Source organism: Phalacrocorax aristotelis, chromosome 5, assembly GCF_949628215.1.
Source record: "Phalacrocorax aristotelis chromosome 5, bGulAri2.1, whole genome shotgun sequence".
In the NCBI taxonomy this organism is placed as follows: Eukaryota; Metazoa; Chordata; class Aves; order Suliformes; family Phalacrocoracidae; genus Phalacrocorax; species Phalacrocorax aristotelis.
In genome coordinates this window covers 61,076,090-61,089,717 of record NC_134280.1, presented here as the reverse complement: position 1 = coordinate 61,089,717, position 13,628 = coordinate 61,076,090, and the positions used below count along the sequence as shown (strand labels likewise).

Sequence of the window (13,628 nt, the reverse complement as noted above, 5' to 3'; positions counted from 1 at the left end):
AAGCTTCAGTAGATTATTTCATATTGTACAAAATGCAAAACAAATAAAAACAAGAAAATACACTGCCAAAATTTTCACAAATCTCAAAATTGAGGTTCAGTTACAAGGAGGGGCAATATTTCAAGCCTTCCTATTTCAAAAATATACATGAATAGTCAAATAATTTGAAGAGCTGGAATTCCCAGACGTTAATCCTGATACTGATTTGTTGGCAAGCCATTTATCTACAATCATAAGAGAACAAGCACAGAAGGAGACATCATTGAATTAGCCTGCCTTAACTATTCTTTAAAACCTTTAATGATAGGGACTCCATAACTTTCCCAGGGAATTTCCTCCTCCAATTCACAAGCCAGCCACTGTAACATTTTTCCTAAAGCACCTCAGTTTTCCTTGCTGTAATGTAACCCCATTGAGTTTTGTCCTATCCAGCATAAGAATGTAAGAGTAGCCTTATTTAATCAAACAGAGAGTTACCCAGCCCAATTACCAATCTCAAAGAGGTACCAAGAAAGAACACATATGGAAGAGCGTAAGAACAGTGCAAACACGTCTCTCTCCCTTTAAAGATTCATGCCAGAGATGTTGCCTTTATGCTCAGTATCACTGAAGGATTTTCTTTGTTGACACCAGGAGAGGGTGAGCCTGCAGGATGGCCAGGCATGGAGGTTGGGCCTCCCAGCTAATGCCAGGTGCAGGGGCTAGGCTGATGGTAGGGTGCTGGCAGGGCGCTCCTGCGAGGCCATCTCAATTGCCTCATGGAGGGAAGCCCTGGCACGATGTAGTGGTGCCAGGGGAGCCATGCTTGAGGTGGATCCACTTCCATCAGCTCGTCTTGGTCTTCCGGTGGATCCACCTCCATGGGCTCCACACTATCAGCCACATGGCCATCGCTACCACGTGGCTGATGGTGCCCCCTGCAACGCTGCCTCTTCTTCTGCCTCTCCTGCAGCCACCCGTCTCTCTTCCCACATAAATGTGGGCAGCCACTCACCTTGCTGGTCCCCTTTCTTCTAATCATTGTTGGAATCCAAGGACCTCAAAACTCAGCGAATTGTGGGTCAGCTGCCAGGGTGCCTGTTTTTATAGGGTCCGGAACAAACAACAGTGAGGTGGCTTATGACATCAGGAGGCCACTGTGATGGGAAAATGCATGTGGCCAAATATGGCTGTTCTGGGAGCTGGAGGGCCTCTGTCCTGAAAGATGGCCTCATGTGAGAGAAGGAAGAGGGTCAGGGGGGCTGAGGAACCCTTTCCTGGGGATCGCTCCCCTGTGCCCTCCTGCTGTCCCTTGGGCACAGGGATTGCCCTCCACCTTCCCTCATGTGCCTGGGCTCCAGCCCCCTCACCATCCTATGCCTGGGCTCCCCTGGATGATGATTGGCTTCCAGTTCAGGTAGATGATATGATTGATTGTTAACATAGGAATGAAATTGGTACCAGGAGATGAACACAGAGAAGTCTTCATAGGGAACAAAAAACCACACAAATAACGCTCTAGGACCTCTGCCTTCACCATCTAGATAACATCCACTACTGTCCCTATTACTCAAGTTCTTTCATGTTGCACTTTCTCCATGTGCCTGTTTCATCTGAATCATTGGCTTTTTGCTTTTTCAGTGCTGCATTTTCATTTTCAGACTCTACAGACAGGTCCTCTTGGGTTGGCTCTTCTACTTCACTGCAGCTTTCAGAACAGAATCCAGCGTTCTCCACCATTACAGTAGGAACGTCATCCTCATAACAACAGCACTCCTCAACGCTTTGGCTGTGGTAAAGGCCCCTCTCTTCACTGATGCCAGTTAGCTTGTCATTTTTCTGCATTAAATCATGACCTCCCCTTCCCATGGTGAGATCAGATAGCAGGTTTTCATCACACGGACACTCCTCATCTTCCATGCCCTCCATTCTTTCTGCCAGCTTTTCTGCAGAGGGCTGGCTCAGGTCAGGAAAATTGAAAAGGACTATGTCTTGTTTGCACTTGTTTTCAGCCCGCTCTGATTTATTGATACCTGTATGATGAATTTAAGCTTCCTGACAACACTGTGCTTTCTCCTCTGGATTTTGTGGATGCCAAGGATCTGTGGACAGTATGCTAAAAGCAACTGCTTTACTAGTATAGCAGAGTTTGATGCTAAGAGCATGGCATAAATTATGCCAGTATAACTAGGTTTACTTTTACAGTGCCCATCAGAGATATGCTTGTTTCTTGGGAAATTATCTTCCTTTCTTTTTCTTCTTCACTTATATCTGCCTGGATCTGGAGGATGAGGCACCCTTTTAGCATTCATGCAAGCAGCTACCATATAAGAAAAACACACACATGTTTATTACAGATGGGTTTATCACTAAGAAATGCAACTGTTACATGCTTGCTGTCAACCTGCTATGTAACAGTGCATGCTTTTTCCCCATGTCCCACGCTGTGTGCTCATCACCAGTCAGAGTACACTGCTGCAAAAACACGCATGGAAGCTTAGCAAAGTAACTGCAGAACCTAAACCATTAAGATACAGCTCTCCTAATACTGAAGAAATGGCTCCTCCTGAAGGCAAAATCTGGAACCTGTGGCTCTTAAAGTTATTTGAACTTTTCATGTGTTTGCATTGCATATAGGAAGCTAATACTTTTTTATTATATTTGCACTATATTGAGCTCTAAGCCCAGAAAAAGGAATATACAATCCAAGGAGTGCAGTTACAGAAAACCAAAGTGCAGACAAGCTCCATTTACAGCTGTGGAGGGACTCCAGCATGCAGGCAAGGCAGTAGTATCTGCTGAGGAATGACAGCAGGGTGATTTCTTGATGGAGAATTGGCAAGGTCTATGAGAAACAAACCTCTTAAAATGACTTGTAACTGTAGTTACTGTTTTTCATCAAAGGCAAACAAATCATCACTGAATTGTTACTATTAAACGTGTTTGAAAAAAAACAAATATTGGAGCTTTGCTGATTTTGTTACTATCTTAAAAGTTCAAATTGTGATTGAAAATAAGTTTATTTCAAATAAAAAAACTTGTACTCAGTGACATGAAAATAAGGTCATCTAGAGGTTACGTACAAAGTAAATAGGGGGTGTACATACACGCCCACTACAGCAGAATTCTCAATGTTAGGAGCGGGTTTAATTTATGACTTTCCCATCATTTTCCAATGTTAGATGTGCAAATATATGTGCTGCGCGCACACACATATACATATATATAGTCTTAAAAAATTTCTGTTGGTGATATGGGGGTTACTCAGTCTTCTTTCCTGCTGTTCGCACTGACAAGATAAACCATTATATTAATTTGTCTTGGAGTTAATTATTGCAAAATATCTCTAAAGGACTCTTACTTGAAACTCCTTTTAAAATAATTTTGAACAAGTAAAATCTTCATGTGGAAAGAGTTATAAATATCTCTTAAATGCTTTCCATGTAAGTGTGTCTATTTATTACAGATAAACATCTGCTCTTCCTTTTTCCTTTGAGCTGACTTTTCAGTGGGATTGATCCATGCAGTGAGTCAACCCGTACCCCGTGATTACAAGACCAGGGCTTTTGTTTCTCCTTTTTGAACAGTTTCTTAAGAGTAGGGAAACAAGGGAAAAAAATAACGTTGGAGGATGTTTTGTAATTTGATACATCCTTAGAAGCATCACAAAAAGTACATACTTTTGAGGTGGTTAATTTTTGAGAGTTCCTAGTAGACACTGAACTGTTTTTGTATTTCTCAATACTGCCTTCATGCAACTAGTGACAGTCTGAAAGATCCAGGTTTGGAAGCTGCTGTTGAAATACCCATTTTAGAATGTGTTGGGACTATATCTCCCTGTAAAGAAAAACACATATTTGTTTCTGACTTGTTTACTTAAACTTCTAGAAGTAGAAAACGTAGGTGTTATGTGAATATTTCTGTCCTCACTAAAATGAAAAAGCAGTTTAGTTAGGGTTGGGATTTTTTTCCCCCAAAGCAAACATCATCTAATTAATATCTTTGCTGTTCTTAAATAAACCAATGATTTACAGTAGAATTTGAGTATGTTATGGTCTAGATCTCCTTTAAATTATATGGGGTTTAAAACCCACGAGCATTACCCTTCTGATTCTCTCTCCATCCCACCGGTTGAGATAAGAACAGTTTAATAATTAAAATAATAATAATTTTAAAAATGCAATGGAAAGGAAAACAATGAGGCGCGAAACCCGGGGTGGGGGTGGGAAAAGGGGAATGAACCACTGAAACAAACCGCACGTGACACAGCCAGTCGGGGTCAGCTGCCCAGCCATGGTCCTGCCCCTCCCAGCCCCCTGCCCACGTGGCAGAGCGCAGGAAGCTGGAAAGGTCCCTGACCACCACAGGCACTACAGTGGAGAGAATTAACCCCTTCTCAGCCAAAACCAGCACAACCAACTCTTTCCAAGACTAGTTGTTGTTAAAGACTAAATTTTTGGCTACTCATTTCTACCAAAATTAGTCTGGAAAGCGGTCAGAAAAATCTGGGATGTAATTCAGTAACGAGAAGAGCAAAGAACTATACTTAGGCAGGAATAATCAATGGCGCAATTACAAAAAAAACCAAGATTCAAATATGTAAAAAGATACTGGAAAGCAGAAGAGAAGAATTTGCCCTCCACATCTCTTGATAGAAATAATTCAAACTGCAGTCAGGTTAGAAAATTCTCTGATTACAAGGCTAGCGAACCTTGGCATAGACCTTTTTGTCTTAGAAACTTTCAGTGACAGGAGACTCCCAATTGCCTTTGTCGGGAATAATACAGGTTTGCATTTTGACAGGTGGTTGATCACAACAGTAGTTACCAGCAGAGAGGAGGATTGGTCTCTGGGTACTATCTAAGCCATCCTGGGAAGTTAATTGAGAAAAACGAGCATACTGTCAGGTATCTATTTGTTCTCTACGCATCTGTGCCCCTCTTGAAAACTGGTAAAGCTCCAAAAGTGAGAAAAATCACTTGACTAGACCAACCTTTCTGTATTTGTACATGGGATACTCAGTCTGTGTGATCAGATGTTGCACTCATTTGCTTTGAAATATGTTATTGGTATAAAACCATTGAAAAATAGATAGTTCTGTAACTCTTACCTGGGTTCTCTTGTCCAGTGTTTGTGATACGTCAGGTTAGACACAATATTTTTATTAGGATGTGCAAGTAAACATCATTTAAATACAGGGTTGTTACACCAGATTATTCTATGACCTTGAAGTTAATAATAGTTTTCTTATTCTTAATTAGCTGGAAGCAGAAAGAATCCAACATATGAACGCTAATTGCTAATGCAATGAGTTAGATCATAAACTTCTTACATGTTTATCTGTTATCTAAATACTATTTGATAAGTAACACTTTTTACAGTATTTTTGGACCAGCACTGACTGATCTTATACTTTGTACCTTTTTTCTGATCCCTTGTAATGCCTAAAATTATCTGTGACCATTAACAAGCATCCAGGAAGAATTAAGCACTTTTGTGGGCTTTTGAATACAGTTTTATCAGAATATTTAATTTAAACAACACGTATGCCCAACTGCTTTTTGTTTTAAAGGCCCAGCTTTATACTGCTTGCACTATCACTGTCCATTTACTTCAACTGAGGATTAGAAGATAAAGTGCCAATGTAATTTCCTGTGCACATACTCAATTTGAAATCGATACTGTGCCATGTGGACTGATGGCTCTCCCTGTAAGAGCTACAAAGATTTACTTTGGCTTTATGCTCACACTGTATTTTTCCAAAAGCAATTTTAATGTCTCTGCAAGATGCACACTGATTTAATGCCAGCTTTCCAGTGCCACATGTGCAGTTGGTAAAAACAACTTAGACATTAAATGTTTTCTTTAGAATAGGTGCAAAACCCGATTTAAAGCCTTAGCTCTTCTCTATATGGAGCTAGAAAACTGATAGAACCATCTGAAATCAGATATTTCAGTCCCAGGGGCCATCAGCTCTGAAGTGTGTGCAGAACTTATATCACTGTGGAAAATGTTATCTCCTATCAAGATCTCAAAAAAAAAATTGTATTTCAGTAATCTTCTTAGCAGGAGCAGTTTTGCTGAATGCTACAAGTTGTTTGTTTTTTCCACCATTTTGGAAGCTAGTAACTGCATCCAGAAAAAATGCATTTCCTATTTTGACCACAAAATGCGAACAGAAACTTGCAGGATTAATGACAGCAGTAATGCCAAAATGTATTGCTCTAAGTGTACAGGACTTGCATGCAGACAAACTGAAACAGCCTGCAGACAACCCTGCATCCTTTTCTTTTCATGGCGTTAGTATTATAAGAAAAATAACACATTCCCATCCTTGTTGCACATTTAATATAACTACATTCCTAGTTGGTCTTGTCAACAAGTAATTTCTTACTAAATTTCAAAGAAATGTCATTCATTCCACAACTTACTAATGCTATATTTTATATTATATATACTTTGAACAAATCTTTTTCTTATAAAATTTGTACTGAAAATAACGTATTGTTTTACTAACCAATAGATATAAAGGACGTACACTTTTTCTATCTAAGCAATTTAAAATATGTTGGCAATTGTCATATACTTGTATGTTTATGTTTTGACATGTACAAGTGCACATACATGAACAGGAAAAAAATTAGACAACTGTACAATATAAAACAATTCATATATGCCATTGTATTTTTCCAAGTGAAATCTGAACCATAAACCCATGTATTTTAAGCTTATTTCATAACCTGAAACAAAGCACATCCTTTTTCTTGAAGAGCAGAAGAGAAAAAAAATTTTTTTAAATAAAACATTTGAGTTCTCCCCACCCACAACCATCCAGCTACTCCTGCAACATAAACCTCCATAGGTCTATCAAATATAGCACAGCGCTGAAATCAGGTGGCACAATTAAGTTGCAGTTGATTTTACTAGCTATGGTTTTAGTGACTCCCTCTAATGGACGTGTAAGGCAAGGAAGGTGCTGCTTATCATATCCTTAGAGCTAAAGCAAACTTTTTGGTGAAATATTTATATTAACATTTGCTGTCATGATATTTGTCTGACATTACAATAACAAATTAACACTATAAGTATTAGTACTCATAAAAATCACATCTTAATTTCACCCTTGTTTTTGTCTATGCTAAAAGAATTCTCTTGACTGTTTATTAAGGAACTACCACATCACATGACTATCCAAGAAGAACAATAAGGAATGTTCATAAACAAGATATGAATACTTTCTAAAAAGGAATGCAGTGTGTTCACTGAAATAGAATCCTGATACCTGACAATGCACATGCAAAACAAAGGAGAAGCTAAATTCATACCCTTATTCATTCCATTACTTCAGGGAAACAAATATTTCATCTGTGAACATTTGTACCGAATAAAGTCAGCATTTTAGGTTCTCCATGAATGGTGAACTAGGTTTTAAGATCAAATAATACAGCTGTGGTTTTTAGAGAAGCCTGAAAGAAGTAAACATTTTTCTGAATATATCAGCTAAAAAGCACACAACAGATCTTAACAGCAGGAAAAAATTGTTTACAATAGCAGAAAGTGAAACATTTCTCAGGCTGAAGCTGTGAGTCACAATTCAGGTCTGGACACAGAGAGCCACTGTCTGCAGAAAGCAGGAATACAGTCATTATCATAACAGCAAGTCTTTGATACTGAGGTGCTTATTTTGGTTTGACGTAAATTCATATTTAGGAAGAAAACTAAGGTTCATAATGATTATAAATATGCAAATAAATCTAGTTCCATAACAAGAGCAGACCACTTCTGCTAAAACAAATATCAGAGCCACAATAAAGCTGACTGACCGTAATTCTTTTCTGCTCAGAAAGGACTTTTTGGGAGACACAAACTCCTAACTATTAATAAAACAAGTCAAAACCAGTTCACATTAAGAAGCTGCAGAGAATAAAATATGTTATGGTAGCTAAGACGTATACGTTACTCTGTGTTAAGTTTGAATGTGTATAACAAAATTAAACTGTAAATTACCTGAAAAGGCTTGCTAACTGCCCAAGTGTCAAAATTCAGTGTTCATAAATAACTTTTTCCATAAGTTCTGTTTTTATTTGGACTAATGAAAATTATGGTAAAACACAGAAGAAATTATTTTGGTTTTTAAACAGAGATAAGCTTATTTACAGACTTATATAGCTGCAATCAGTGCAATATCACAACAGGGTTTAGAGGTCATTTGCAGTGAAACAGAGGTTGTCTCAGAATCAGCCAAAACTGCAGCTTTGATCAAGCTGAAAACAACCCTCCTGAGAGGGTTCGTGCTGGTACTTAACTTGGTTCCCTACCAGCTCCAGCCCCAGCGGGGTATAAAGGTGCATGAGGGCTGTACAGTTCTACCCCCAAGAGGTAGTACAGGTCTTCTGCCAGAATGGTACAAGAAAGGAAGGGGCAGGACATGCATGATTCACAAAGAATGTCTCTCTGATTTCCTAACTGGAAATGTATACACAGGCAGCTCGCAGTGAAGACTTTGGTTTGTTTACCTCCAGCTGTGGAGATATACCCTGAGGCTTTAGTTTGTGGTAAGATCCCTGCATCTATGCAGAGACCATGAAGCACACTAGACATGTATCTCAATTTGAGTGAAGAGGGCAAGATGATTTGTTCTGGCCATGCAAGAGAAAGGAGAATTTTAAAGTAGTTGAAACTATTTATCATCCCGCAGCAACACTTTCAAATTTACATTAAATCTGCCATGAATTCAAATATTCATCACTTATATTGACTTTCTTTCTTGATAATTAGCTTTTCATTTGTAGGCAATACATTAGAAAATTAATTAACATGGCTGTAGTCAGGTTTTATGAGACTTTAGATCCCTATGCTAGTTAATTTAAAAAAATAGAAACATATCAGGAGACATTTTTCTGGTTAATTCTAAAATCTAATTAAAGTATAGTGACCAGGATGTGAGCAGCCATCTATAACTTAGGCGTACAGCTCAAAGCAGAGAGAGACACATTAGTCTAAAAAACAAAACCAAAAACCTTAAGAGTGAAGAATTGCTGAAAACCTGCAGTCTGGCAGATAGACAAAATAGGTCTTAGGTGCTAGATCAAGTTTCAGAAAAACACAAAGTTTATCTCTGAAGGCAGGGAGAGCAACAAAGGGAACAGGGAAGTGGCTAAAAGTCAGACTACAGAAAGCACCAAGAGGGCTCTTTGACAGGAAACCTGCATTGTAGAGAAACAGCCTACGTGCTCCCATGGAATCTGTATATCTATAAGTTCCTGTTGCATATGTCAATCATGGCCAATTACTCACAATTTCCAAGCTATGCACGCTATGCTACACTGATATATGTTATCAGTTACTGGTTCCGAGACAATCATTATAGGGACCTGCTGCTTTTTTCTGTTGTTGGCTTGGGTTTTGGGGTTGAGTTGTTGAGGTGAGGGTTTTCTTTTGCAACAGATCTTAGCAACTGCTTGTGGCTGACCCTTAAGATAATTTTAAGATGTGTACCAGCAAAGGCTCAGTTATACTGTTGCCCACTCTTTAATCTCCACAGGAGGTATCATTCATCCTCTATGAAGTCACATTTTAGCCAATACCAACAAACAACAAAAGAAAGCTGATCAGTAAACAAATCAAGAACTCAGACATGTGATGGAGTTCCTGCATAACAGCTGAGTCTCAACACCTGACCTTGCCTGCTCTTGCTAATGTAGAGGTTATACGAAAGTGGCTTAAGATAATCTTCACTGCCTCAGAGTTGCAACAAGTCACACACCACAGCTCATTTCTGTAGCTAGGCAAGCACAGAGTATTTGGTTATATCACACTAACTGAATCAAAATACCAAACACCATAGGCTGGACCTACCTTAACTCTGCCTCTAAAACAAAGGTGAAGGCACGACTTATTGCATCTGTATGCATGATTATGAGAAAAAGAACTGTGTGATAGCAGCTGTAACAATCACAGACAGAAGCAATCAAGAACATTATCTGGGAAAAAGAGCAGGCAGAGACCCTTGTCTGTTGGCTCAAAACTTGCAGGTAAGACGAACTTGGAATTTTTCTGCCGTTACAGCCCCTCCTATGTTTGAAGGTACAGGATTTTGTGTATATTTTTTTAAATAAGAAGGACCTCACAAAAAAAAAAAAATATCTTACTTGAATCAAACCTATACACTGGCTAGAAGCTTTCACAAAAAAATAATAAACCATGGATATCTTTTGAGTCAAGAAACAGCTTAATAATGTCCTATGTAATTCACGGTACTTTCTAGCATGGTTTTTTTCCTACCATTTCTTAATGCAACAAATTTAGACAAATGCCAAATCCCCCAACATTATGAGTTTAGTCTGTCTGAAACAAGCCCCATGACTCAAAATAGCCTCAGTAAAGGAGATGGAATAACAGTTTATATGGTAGTGTATTCTCTATACATAAATATGCAGTGACTTACAGTAAAAGCTCTATTTTCCAAGCTGTAATAAGGCGGCCTTTGCCTGATGGTTAGAGCAAATGCAGACACAGATGTTTTGAACAGCTGTGTCTGTCTGAAAAGGCTGCACCTGCCCTCCATTAGTTTTAATTTACTATGGTAGGCTTGCCAAACCAAAAATTTATAAAATGCCTCAACATATGGAGCTAGTATTTACCTGGGAGCTAAGAACGTTCATTTTAAAAACGTCTAAAGATCACTGGTGCCTGATTTAAAAGCAGAACACTAGATGGAGCTATGTCCTTGTAGCATCACTAGCTTAATTTAGATCGTTAACAGCTCTCTCAGGTATAATTCCAATTAGTAACATACAAGCGGCCAGATCAATGGCTTGGTTAAATGTCTTTTTAATGGTGAACAAAAGTAACAGTAGGTTCCTGAAAACCCTTTTTTAAGAACTGCATGTGTCCATAAAAGCTTCTGGAAGACAAATAGAAGACTAGGGGTGGCCGGGGGGGGACGACAGACGACTCGGCACACGACAAAACCCAACAATAACAAACAAAATAAAACAAACCCAGCTCAACAGTATAGTAGTCTCTGAGAAAACTATCTATATACTTTAAAAAAATTCCTTAATATACGTCATGCGTAAGACATGTAGTAAGAGATATCTGAAATGAATATTTTTATATCATGAGAGCAAAAAATAAGTTATGTTTTATAGCTGTCCTGCAAAATTTCAAGAAGATTTCGAGTGTAATTCTATGTAGAGACAAAATATATTTATTTAAACTCTCACCTTGAATATTTCACATTAACTCCACCAAATAATGACGGGGAGGAAAATCCCACAACAGTATCTTACTCATTAAAAAAGAGCATACTACATATGTTTAAAAAAAAGGTTTCAAAGATTAAGAGAAGGCTGTCTACCTTACCAGAGGAAATTGGTAACGGGACTGGACACAAATCTCTGTTAAAGATAAAGCAGGCTACACTTTCTAATGAGACATAATGGATTAGCTGTATGGAGTCAATGGGGAGGGATTTTCCAATTCATTGTTTCCTGTCTACAGCCGATTTAACCACATTTACATGAAAGGAAATCTCTGAGTATTTAAATGGATCATTTTTTCACAAACAAAGAGATTACACAGTACTTGCAGCTTTCACAGCCCTGCATCACAACTTTTATTCATTGTTTTAGTGCTGGTGTACAGTCTATGAATAGAGTACTGTCATTTGGGGAAAACGGTGAAATCACACTGTGACTAACCTTTGCTGTAGCCTTCCTGGAGTAAAGCTTTTGATAAAGAAGGACATAGGATCTTGGGTATCTTTTGTAAGAATTCTTGAATAAATTGATAATAAAAGAATTAGAATGATTGAGACTGAATTTAGACTACATTAGTTGCAGCTAACTTACTCTCCTTTACAAACAGTAAAATCAAAGCTTTATAAAAACTTTTCAGCAAATAAAACAGCAATTTGGAACATACAACAAATTGATGTATCAAAACATGAATTTTTTTCCTACCTCATAGCCATGAACTTCTATCTAAGGAGCAAAGCCATTTAGAGCCTACATCTAAGCGTCTGGTTTGGTCCTTACCCTTCAGTGACTATGAACCATTTTGCCACTTTTCTGTACAATCCAGCAACAGACCAAGCAGTGCACAATGAACGAACCACTAACATGCACAAGCCTAAACACCATTCAGGCATGTTCACAGGATCAGAAACATGGCCTGAACTCAAATACAGGGCTTCTCACCTTTGTCAGCATGATCCATAATGTGACTGTGACACTGAGGAAGAGAAACTAGGACAGTTCTTCTCAACAGTTTTTTAGCAAAATAAACATATATCCTGGTCATTAGATCTAGTTGATATAAGCAGTTATAGAGTAACATCTGGGATCTCACAGATAATTTTCCATCGATTTTTCGAGATGGAAGAGATTAAGATGGTCAGTAAAGCAGTGTCCAGCAGTGTTCTCTTTTGATGTTCCTTCCTCTCTGGCTCTTTTCATGGGTCTTTTCTGAGAAGGATGGTTCTGCCCTCCCTGAATAAGCTTCATTGTTATATAAGAGAAGCAAAGACTTAACACAATGACAGCTTTGTGACAGTAATGTCTCTGCACTACTGCAGAAAAGAAACAAACCACTCTTATTAAGGGGGGGACTTCTAGAATAGTAATTAGCCAAGAGGCCAAGACAGATGAGGGAATGTTTCTGAAACCGACCAAACCAAGAGAGATGCAGAACTAATCCACTTCAGTTAAAATGGTATTAAACAGGATAGACAGGATCAACAAGCTCAAGGTAGCCCAAAATTAGGATTCTTTTTCCTTTCCGGTTGTACAATATTATCATAGTGCTATCAGCACTCCATATGTGAAACAACAGAGAAATGGAACAGTAAAACGATTACTCATGAATGCTGCAGTGGTAGCAGGACAGCGGTTTGTATTCTGTGCTTAGCCTGTGCTGCTCAACCTCCCTCAGCTTCTGCCTTTGCTTCCCAAGGGAGCGTCAGTAATTGCACAGCCTCTCTGTTCCAGGTCCTTTCCCTTCAGAGCACTAGGGCAAGGCCATACTCGCCTTCCCATGCACTGGCTGACACTGCTTTTCCCAACAAAACACTGGTGTACAGCATGTACCAGCAGGGTCTTGGCTATTTCATCTCAAGAATAAGCAAGAAAGGAAGTTAACAACCCTACACGGCCATAAAGGAGTAAACAAGGTCCCAGATGCTGTTTCCATCATGTGGAAAGTCACCCAGACACCTGTCCTAGACCACCAGTGAGGCTGGTTGGGGAAAAGGAGGGGGAACCTGGCTGGTGTTGAGAAAGACTCCCAGCTTTGCTCAGACTGTTCTAAATTCCACTGACTCTTTCCCAAGTCGCTTGATGATACTGCAACAAGCAGTGCTCTAGTAATACTTTTTGGTACCAGTATTACAAATTTGCAAATGTTAACCACCATTACAAATTTGACCACTCCTCTATGTGACCTATTTAAGATGACTACATCAAGGCTGAGAGGAAAGACAAGAAAAATTCAAAAGCAAGCCTGTGGATTCTTGCCAGTTTTAATTATTCTTTAGCAAGTTCAGAGACGTTTCAAAGGCGTTCTACTTCATTTCCTATTTTCTCCCTCTCCCACCTCAAACATGTTTGCTCTGTAAGTGAGGTCCAGTTCTTTATCTGGGCTATCTG

At 38.9% G+C, this 13,628-nt stretch overlaps 1 long non-coding RNA gene across 5 annotated transcripts in view; it reads right to left on the bottom strand.

The window, feature by feature from the left end:
• Positions 1–13,628, bottom strand: part of LOC142057929 (uncharacterized) — a 363,120-nt gene that overhangs the window by 347,789 nt on the left and 1,703 nt on the right. The window contains exon 1 of one of the 5 annotated variants that reach the window (XR_012660809.1): positions 11,685–11,927. The exons of 1 other annotated variant lie outside the window; for it this stretch is intronic. This is a non-coding gene — a long non-coding RNA (uncharacterized LOC142057929). Of the gene's footprint in view, positions 1–11,684; positions 11,928–13,628 lie in introns of those variants that run through there. 3 more of the 5 variants (XR_012660812.1, XR_012660810.1, XR_012660808.1) reach the window with 3 other exon arrangements.